The 10110-nt window shown below is 49.1% G+C and overlaps 1 pseudogene; it reads left to right on the forward strand.

Moving 5' to 3' along the window:
• The first annotated feature begins 7582 nt into the window (after window positions 1-7582).
• LOC115873522 overlaps window positions 7583-10110 on the forward strand; it is a 10534-nt pseudogene continuing 8006 nt past the window's right edge.

The following is a 10110-nucleotide window of genomic DNA, read 5'->3' on the forward strand; positions in this document are numbered from 1 at the left end:
GGGGCATTCTATCCTGTCTAATAAGGTCAGTAGGAGTCGGAATCAACTCAATGGCTTGGTTGGACTTGGACAGTGTTGGACTTCACAAGAGGTTTCAGATTATTCTTTGGGACGATGAAGAGATGTTATCCCTCTTCGATTTGTCATTCCTGCCACAGTAGGCCATGTGATTGTCTTATCCAAGACAGCCCATACCAGTTCATTTTCAGCTCACAAATACTAAAAGTCATATTCTTTATGTATCCCATTTCATTTTTAATGACCACCGATTTTCCTAGACTCATACTTCACATATTCCACATCCTGGTTATTAATGAATGTGTGCAGTTGTTTCATGCCGTTTTTAGTCAGTCCTGCCACCTCAGTCAACGGAAGGCCTGAAAGCATTTCCTCCATCCACATCAGTAAGGTCTACCCTACTTCTAGGAGATAGCTCTTCCTCAGTTACATGTGAATGCCTTCTAACCGAAGGGGCTTCGAGCACCCTATCAGAAGATGCTCCACTGCTGTTCATAGGGTTTTTGCTGGTCATTGTTTTTCAGAAGTAGGAGTCCTGGTGGTGTAGTGGTTGTGCACTGGCCAGTGATCCCGATGGTCCATAGTTGGAAACCACCAGCAGCCCTCAGAAGAAAGATGGTTTTCTACTCCCACAAACAGTCGAAGAGTCGGAAACCCACAGGGTGTCACGATGAGTCCACAAAGACTTGATGGCAATGAGTTTGGTTTGGTTTTAGAGATCTAGGACCCTCCTTTCTATTCTTAAGCCTGGAATCTTTGCCCAAACCTATCAACCCTGGGTGACCTTGCTGGTAATTGATACAACAGTGGTATCGCTTCCAGTGTGACAGAAGCATGTAAGTCAACACGGTATGACAAACAAGCCGGCAAGTGGCCTTACTGATAGAAATGACACCTGAGATTATGTGACAGAATTTTGCAAAACCAATGGCTTATCCCTTGCAAAAATTCCTTTGTTTTGCATCAAATACATAAAGAGCTCACTGGATGGAACACACTGGAATCAAATCATCTAGAGGTGTGAACGAGGTGATAGAAAAGCTCAGCTTCATCACCCAGAATAAGGCCTGGTCCCAACTGTTAAACAGAATTTTCCTATAGGCACATGCCCGAGGAAGCTGAGGAAAATGAAAACAATGTCACAAGTGCCAGAGGATGACCTTGACTATGAGGGAACCCAAGGTCATACTTATCCATTGTCTTTTAACACCACCTTTTCTTATGGAAAAACTTCAGGAAGCCCTCTCCTCTGTCTCACCTGAACTTTGATATCATTTCAAAATTTGACAGATGGATTGCTAATGATCAAAGAGCAGTCAATTATGGGATGCCATCAAGAATATCATGCAGGAAGGAAGCACATGGTCATTGGGGGGGAAAAGAAAGAAAAGAAAATTTCGAAATGGATGTGGAAAGGGAATCTGAAACTTGCTCTTGAATGTAGAGGAGCTGAGTCAAATGGAAGAGATGATGAGGTGAGATTGCTGAGTGGAAGATTTCAAAGAGATCACAAAATGAAGTCTTTGAATGAAATGTGTCAAGATTGAGCATCAGAAAACCAAACAGAACACTTGGTATTTCTCCTGACGGAAGAAGGGAAGGACAAAGCTCCAGCCTCCAGTTACACACTGAAGGAGTCTGTGGGCAAAATCTTGAGAGATGCAGGAAGCATCAAGTGAGATGGAAGGAATGCACAGAGTCATTGTGCCACAAAGAAAGGAATGATGTTCAACCACCTTACTGTAAAAGGGAGAATGAGGATTAGCCTGTGATGGAGACTTGGTGATACTGAAGGAAGAGGTCCAAGCTGCAGTGAAGCACTGGTAATAAGTAAGGTTCCAGAGATTGACACGATGCCAATTGAGATGCTTCAACAAATGGAAGGCAGCTACCTGGTTTACCATCTGGAAGAAAACCATATTTGTGCCCATTCCAAATGAAGGCGATCCAATGAAATGTAGAAATTATCAAACAAGCTCCTTAGGTTCACATGCAAGTAAACTGAAGTGGAAGGCAGTTCAGAAATAGTAGCAGGAGTACATAGGCAAGAAACTTCCAGAAATTCAAGTCAGCTTCAGAAGAGGATATAGAACTAGGAACAGCTGATGTCAGATGGATTTTGGCCGAACACAGAGAACACTAGAGAGATGTTTACCTGTGCTTTACTGACTAGGCAAAGGCATGCGACTTTGTGAATTATAGCCAATTATGGGTAACATCGAACAGAATGGAAATTACAGAACATTTAAATTGGACCGACGCAGAACTCTACCCACACCAAGAGGCAGTCACTCAAAGAGAATGAAAGGGATACTTCAAGGTTTAAAATCAGGAAAGGAGTGTGTCAGGGTTGTAACTGTTTCCCCATACTTCATCTGTATGCCGAGCAAATTATCAGAGAAGTTGGATTCTATGAAGAAGAACAGCATCAGAATTAGAGGAAGATTAATTAACAACCTGAAATATGCAGATGACACAACCTTGCTTGATGAAAGTGAAGAGGACTTGAAGCGCTTACTGATGAAGATCAACGTGTGGATGACACTGGAACATAAAGAAAACAAAACTGCTCACAACGGGACCAAAAGCAACAACATGAGAAGCGGCGAAAGGATCGAAATTGGGAAGGGTTTCATTTTACTTGGACCCACAATCAATATCGGTGGAAGCAGCAGTCAAGGAATCAAAGGACACACTGCATTGGCCGAATGTCACTTTGGGAACGATGATGTATCTGACCCAAGCCATGGTCTTCTATGTTGCCCCGCATGCCTGTGTAATGAAGAAGGAAGAAGCGTTGCTGCTTTTGAATCATGGTGTTGGTGAAGACTATTGAGAGCACCACGAACGCCCAGAGGAATGAACAAATCAATCTTAGAAGAATAAATAGAAGAACGTTTCCTAGAAGCCAAGGACGGAGAGACTTTGGCCAATTTGGATATGTCACCCAACCCAAAACCAAACTCACTGCCATCCAGTCGATTCTGACTCTGGGCGACCCTACAGGGCATGGCACCACTATGCCTGTGGGCTTTGGGGACAGTAACTTTATAGGAGTAGAGGGCCCTACCTTTCTCCCATGGAGCAGCTTGTGATTTCAAACTGCTGACCTTGCAGTTAGCAGCCCAATCTGTAACCATTATGCTACAAGGGATCATGGACATGCCCCCAGGAGGGACCACGAGCTAGGAAAGGATTTCATGTTTGGTAAGGCAGAGGGTCAGCAAGATGGGGGGAATTCCCAATGACAGATGGGCTGCAACCATAGCTGCCAGCCACAGACCCGCACTCGTCAATGATCTTGAAGACGGCACCCGACTGGGCTGTGACTGCTTGTTCTGTCCTACGGAAGGTCTCCATGAGGCAGAGCCCACTTGATGACCACCCACAAGAGCAGGTGGGGGAGGCCTCACTGAGGTGGTACTTTTCAGGTTGGGAAGTGTGGCAGTTAAATAATCTCGTGTCACCTTGTGAAGGGGTGGAGTCTAGCCTGTCAATCAGGTCACAGGATTGATGACCTCCTGGGGAAGTGTGAAGGAGATAAATAACTCACTGGAGGCCAGATACAGACTCGACTTGTCTTCTCCTGGAGAGCCACGTGGAGTCCCCCTGACGGAACCAGAGCCCTGGAACCAGGGGAGTCACATGGAGACCCACCCCAGTGCTGAGATGCTTCACCGCCACTGGATCCACAAGACTTTCCACCCACTGGCCTGTGATCTTCCTGCAATCGGCATCATTGCATGTGTTGTGTGAGTCTGAGGAGGAATTTATAGACTGGAATTGGACACATGGACTAACATTGGACTTATGGACTGGGCTGGGATCTTTTCTTAATTACTTTACTTAATTACAATTACTCTGATATAAAGTGCTACATTACACACAGATGAGTGTCTTTGGGTTTGTCTCTCTAACTAACACAGAAGGTGAGGCCATGGATGGGCCAAGAAGATGAAGGCCATTTGGGAGGAGGAGATGTCCTGTAGAATCCAGAGGGGGAAGGCCAGCCTGTGTAGGGGAGCCACAGGAGACGGAGGTCTGGGAGGAGGCAGAGGCAGGCTTGTGTGGGACCTGGAGCATTGCCAGACTCTGGATGTTATTGCAAGTGTGATGGGGAGCCTATTAAGCAGGCGAGTGATGTGATCAGATTAAAATTTTAAAAGGGTGCTCTGACTTCAGCATGGGGGCGTGCATTGCAGGGAGGCAAACGTGCGAGGATGTAACGCTGGTGGGCAAGGAGGGCGTGATAACAGTGGAGCAACTGAGAGTTCAAAGGAATATTACCTTTCAGATCTAAGCAACTGGGTGGGAGACTGCTGGCACCCTTTCCTGAGGGCGTGGGGAAGCAGAAAGGGAACGGTTAGTGGTGGGAGCTTCAGGATGGAGATGGGAGGAGCAGGAAGTGGGAGGAGCAGGTGGTGGTAGGAGGAGCAGGGCAGGGCGGGGTGGGGTGGGGGGCAGTAAGGCTGGTAATGGGAGGAGCAAGGGGTGGAGGGGATTCTGAGCAAGTTCACCTTGAGGTGTCTGCTTGACTACCAAGGATAGATTGGGAGTTTCTGGGATAAGCCAGGGCTGCAGCCTGATTCCAGCGAGCTTTGCATAGAACACCTCTAAGCCAGAAGAGGTGCCGGTGGTCACCTCAAGGATGCCTGTCTTTCAGGACGGCAGCACTGAGGCACAGAGTGCCGAGTGATTTACTTACGGTGCCTGGCTGTCCCGGTTCTCAGAGTGAAGGTTTGATAGGCAGCTCCTAAGCCAGGACCTTGACCAAGGTCCTTCAATCAGTCCATCAGATCCTGAGCTCTTCCTTTCCGCCGGGAGGTATGGTTGGCTGTACTGGTTGACCCCATTGGCTGAATTCAGCTCACCTGGCCTAGACTGGGCCAATTCAGGTGTACTGTCCCCCCTGAGCCCCCCACCCCCTGGTCCCCAGCTCATGCCCTTAAGCCTTTATCAGCTTCCAACTTCCTGTAGCGGGGTAGGCCTTGGCATGTAAAGGAACAACCCCTGGGTCCTGTTCTGCTGCCTAACAGAATCACTATCCTGGCCTTATGCGTTGGGTCGCTAACCCCAAGGTTAACAGTTTGAAACCACCCGCCACTTCAGAAACCACATGGGCAGTTCTACCCTGTCTTGTGGACCATCGTGAGTTGGTACGGACCTGACGGCAGTGAGTTTGGGGGGATACAAAGATGCTAATACTCTTGATATGTGCCAGAGGACCTATCTGCCCAGGAGTTCCTGGGTAGTGCGCAGAGCCTTAGCATTCAATTACTACTCACATGGTGGGCTGCTGGAACTAACTAGGGCCATCAGAGAAGGGACCAGGGCCATCTCAGAAATGAGCTCTAGTGACCTGCTTCTGAAAGGTCCCAACCTGGGAAACCCTGTGGACAGAGCAGTCCTGCTCCGACCCGTCTGGCATCTCCTAGCAGCAACTCACAAAGACCTGCTCCCTGTCCCCTGAGAACTTCTCCATTCCTGGGGGACATGGTCCTGGTGTGACACCTTTTCCTAGTGCATTCTGGGACACAGGGTACTTGAAATACTCATACATCTTTTCAGACATGCATTTGCTTGACTTCTCTCCCCACCGCCCTCCCCCTCCCCTGCCCATGCACATTGAATAGTTATAAACTTCTGAAACTTGTGGTTTAGGATGGAAGACAACACTGCATTGTGGTGGCGCGTCCTGGTCATGAAGTCATCCTGAGAGGAATGTGTAATGAAGCATTTGGACACATATTTGAAAAAGAAAAAGCAAAACTCACTGGGAGCCTGGCAAGGACAGCACTTTCCAGTTTAAAATCCCATTCCAGTTGGACTCGATGTGGATGATCTCACACACTTGGAATCAGAGCGTGCACACACGCACACATGCATTCACACACACACACACACACACACACACACACAGAGTCTGCCTTTCTCCATGCGTGCTTCATGATGGGATTTCCCACAGGCAGACGGTCTTTTTAATGGCCATATAATATTCCACCAGGTTGATTTCTCAACACTTCCATAGCTTTTCCCCATATTCCTAGCTCTTTAGGTGGTTCCCAGGTTCCCAATCTTAGAGAGGGCTCTGAAGTCTTCATGCTAATGTATTTAGCTTTTCTTTCCTCAGACATCGTTGTGGTGGTGGTTTTTACGATATGCCCCTGGAGGGGACTGCTGTGTGCCGGGCTTGCATATGATTCTCATGCTCTTAACCCAGAGAACGTTTTCTTTCTCTGGAGTTCTGGGGTCCATGGAGGGGGACAGCACCCCAGCTCCTCACCCTGAGATGCTCTTTTGGAAACTGGCCTTGAGTCTTGAGAAAAACTAGCTTCCCAAAGTCACCTTTGAGTCAAACAATGGCTTAGCAGAGACCGGTTCGCCTCAGGCATTGGGTTCTTTTGAAGGAAAGCCTCTGTGTATGATCAGAGGAGCTTTTCTACTCCTGTACAGAGTTCCAGTCTGGGAAACCCTCAGGGGCAGTTCTACCCTGTTCTCCGGGTCACCCAGAGTCAGAATGGACTCGACAGCAGTGGTTGTATTTTTAAATTTTGGTTTGGTGGTCAGTCTCCAAGGGGCCCTGGGGGTGTGGTGGGCTGGGTGTTGGACTGCTATCCAAAGGTCAGAATTTCAAAACCACCAGCTGCTCTTTGGGAGAAATAAAAGGGCTTTTTCTTGGATCCTTAAAGAATCATAGTTTCTGAAACCCACAGGAGCAGCTCTACCCTGTCCTGCACGGCCAGCCAGCAACTGGCGTTGACTCAGGAGCAGTGAGGTTTTTGTTTCTGGGGGGGTTTGGTCAGTTTTCTGAATCAGAAATTCTCGGGGCAGGACGGAAGCTGGGCTTGAGGGTAAACTGTGGTAGAAACACGGTTTGGTCCCTGAGGCCCAGTACCGGGGGCATAAGACTCTTGGGAAGGCCTTTACTCTTTGGGACATTTTGGACTACCTGACTGAAATGTTATTAGCCCTGGCAGCTGCTATCCAGTAAGCACGAGGCAGCCAACTACAAGGCTGCTAGTTCAAAACTGCCAGCTGCTCCTTGGGAGAAAGCACGCAGTTCAAAACCACCAACTTCTCCTCGGGAGAAAGATGGGGCTTTCTACTCCCGTAAAGAGTTACAGTCTCAGGAACACACAGGGGCATATCTACCCCTATAGGTGTATCCTTTAGGTTCACTATGTCCTATAGGGTCAGAGTTCAAAGGCATCTCAACACCAACCTTACGACTATGTCTGTCTGTCTGTCTCATGGGTGTGATTGGGTCACCCATGTGGATGGGTTTGATTTGGGTTCGATGGTCAGTCTCTAAGGGATTTCCGGATTAAGACAGACTAGGCTGGGCAATCTGCTTCTGGCAACGGGACCGTGGGATCCTGAGGGACCATGTTGGGACATTGTGTGACTCACTCGTTTGGGGTTTGTCCTCAGGAGGGATCCACTGTGGGTGGTGGACGTGGCACGTGGTAAGTGCGGGGGACAGCAAGTGACAAGGAGACAAGTGGTGACATGCACTGACACAACAGCTGCCACAATAGACTTGGCCTTGCTGGTGATCGCGAGGATGATGCAGGGCCGGGCCCCGCTTTGTTCTGTTGTGCGCAAGGCCGCTGTGAGTGAGAACCACAAGAAGAACAACACGGTGTCTCAGAGGTGGAAAGGGCCTGCTCTCACCACAGGGACAAGAGAGTGTCAGCAATCGCCGGAGGACAGCCAATCTCTGTTTCTCTCCAGGCCCAGTCTCCTGATTCCTCCCCAGCCACGCCCCCCTCCCCATTCCCGCCCTCCCCTACGCACACACAGAGTAGGCAGGAGCAAGACAGGGGGCTCTCTGTGTCTTTCAGCCCCCGGTTTCTATGACGTTTGATGCAATTCTTTGCTGTTGTGGAAACTGGCTCTTTTGTCCTGTCTGAAACCTGCTGCTCACTCCTCCATGCCGGACAGAAAGGCCCACGGGACCCCCTGGTAAATTAGACCGATGGGATCCTTATTCCTGGACAGCGAGCATGAAGGGTCGGCTAACAGGAGAGGAAGCATCTGCGGCCACGTCGCAAGGTGGACTCAGCTGGCTCGGCCACTCCGTCCTCTTCTGAGGGGTCCAGGCGCAGCTAGCCGGTGTGGGGACTGGTGAGGTGGGGACAAGACCGGACCACTGAGGTTGTTGCTAGGTGCCTTTGAGTCTATTGTGATGCACAAACAGCCCTCTCGAAGGCGGAACAAAACACTGCCAGGCCCTACACCGGCCTCACAGTCATTCCATGCCGAGCCCCTTGTTGCAACCATCGGGTCAAGTCGTCTCTTTGACGGTCTTCCTCTGGCTTGCTGCTCCTCCACCTTCTCCAACCACGAGCTCCTTCTCCAGGTACCTGTCTCTCCTGACAGCATGTCCAAAGCCACAGCGGAGGGGAGGGCTTGGGCTCAGCCTCCACGTTGTTGTTGGTCGTTGCCTTGGCGTCAATTCCGACTCATAGCTCCCCCTGTGTGGGCAGAGCAGACCTGTGCCCCATGGGGTTTCCAGATGAACTTCAGGAAGCAGATTCCCCAGGTCTGTCTCCAGAGGTACCTCTGGGTGGGTTTGAGCCGCCAACCTCTTAGTTAAGCCCGAGACCATGGTTCCACGTGCCTTGGTAGGATGGCTCATTTCTTGGAGTTAAATGCAGCTGAATCAAACATCACCTGATGTCCCCCAGGGAACCCTGGTGGTTCCGTGGGTAAGCGCTTGACTGCTGCTTGAAATGTCAGCGGTTTGATTCGACCACCCAATCCGGGGAGGAAGATGAAGCAGCTGCTTCTCGAGAGTTGACAGCCTTGGAAACCCCATGGGGCAGCTCTGCTCTGTCCGACGGCAGGACTATGAGTCAGAATCCACTCGACCACCCACAGCAAGGACGACACTCTTCAACCCCTTTGAGAGCTATCGGGTGACATAAATTGGCAAAACAGGAAGAGGGTGACTTTTCCATGTAGCTTGGGCAGATGAGAAACAGGAGAAGCCAACCCAGAACCCACTGTAACCAGCCAAGACAGGCGGGTCAGATGCGCTGTGCGTTGTTCACAACGCCAGGCCCAGGGGCCATCTCTTCACTGTGCTGCCTCTAGTTCTGATGCCAAGGGCCCCTGGGAGAGGTGGGAGCAGTCCATTCTTCTTGATAAGATGTATATGCAAACATTTCTTTCTTTTTTCACTGTGAAGAAAATGTGCACAACAAAAGCACACCCCCTCCACAGTCTTGATGTGGATAGTTCAGCAACTCTGATGAGTCCTCATGTGGGTGCCGTGCTCTCTTTCAACGTATGATTATTTTTATGTTTGATTTTAGCATAATAGCAAGGCTTATCAGGTTCCTTTGGGCTGTGAAGAATAAGACTTCATTTTGTTTGTCTTAAAACTACCTCAAAAAACAAACAAACAAATAAAACTGCCCTAACCTTCATTGGATATTTCAAAATTCTACCAGGAAGATGTTACCTGTGTTTTATGGACCACACAAAGTAATTTGACCTGTGTGGGTTGTAAACAACAACAAAATAAAAACATGGACAGCATTACCAAGAATAAGAATTCCAGAACACTTAATTATGCCCATGCAGGACCAGTACATAGACCAAGAGGCAGTCATTTGAACTGAACGAGGGCGTGCTGCAGAGTTTGAAATCAGGAAACTTGTGTGCCAGGACGGTGTCCTTGGGCCAGACTTTGCCAATTGTCATTCTGAGCAACTAATTCCAGATGCTGAACCAGGTATAGAGACAAGCAAGCTATCAGTATCGGAAGACATGTCATTAACAACCTATGGTATGCAAGGGACACAGCCTTGCTTGCTGAAAGCAAAAAGAATGTCCAGTACTTAGTGATAAATGCCGAAGACTGCACATGCTGGCTAAAGAATGGATTACCCCTGAACCCAAAGAAAACGAAAATCTTCACCCTGGACCAATGAGCAACAAGAGGGACAACAAGGACCAGTGGTGTGAGTGACAGGACCAGTGGTGTGAGTGGCAAAACAGGGAGGGTAAAGGGAGAATGGGTAGGGAAGAGGGAACCGATTACATGGAACTGTGTGTGACCTCCTCCCTGGGGGACAGACAACC

Source organism: Echinops telfairi, unplaced genomic scaffold (assembly GCF_000313985.2).
Source record: "Echinops telfairi isolate 266 unplaced genomic scaffold, ASM31398v2 ScPeMD7_5;HRSCAF=22, whole genome shotgun sequence".
Taxonomy (NCBI): Eukaryota; Metazoa; Chordata; class Mammalia; order Afrosoricida; family Tenrecidae; genus Echinops; species Echinops telfairi.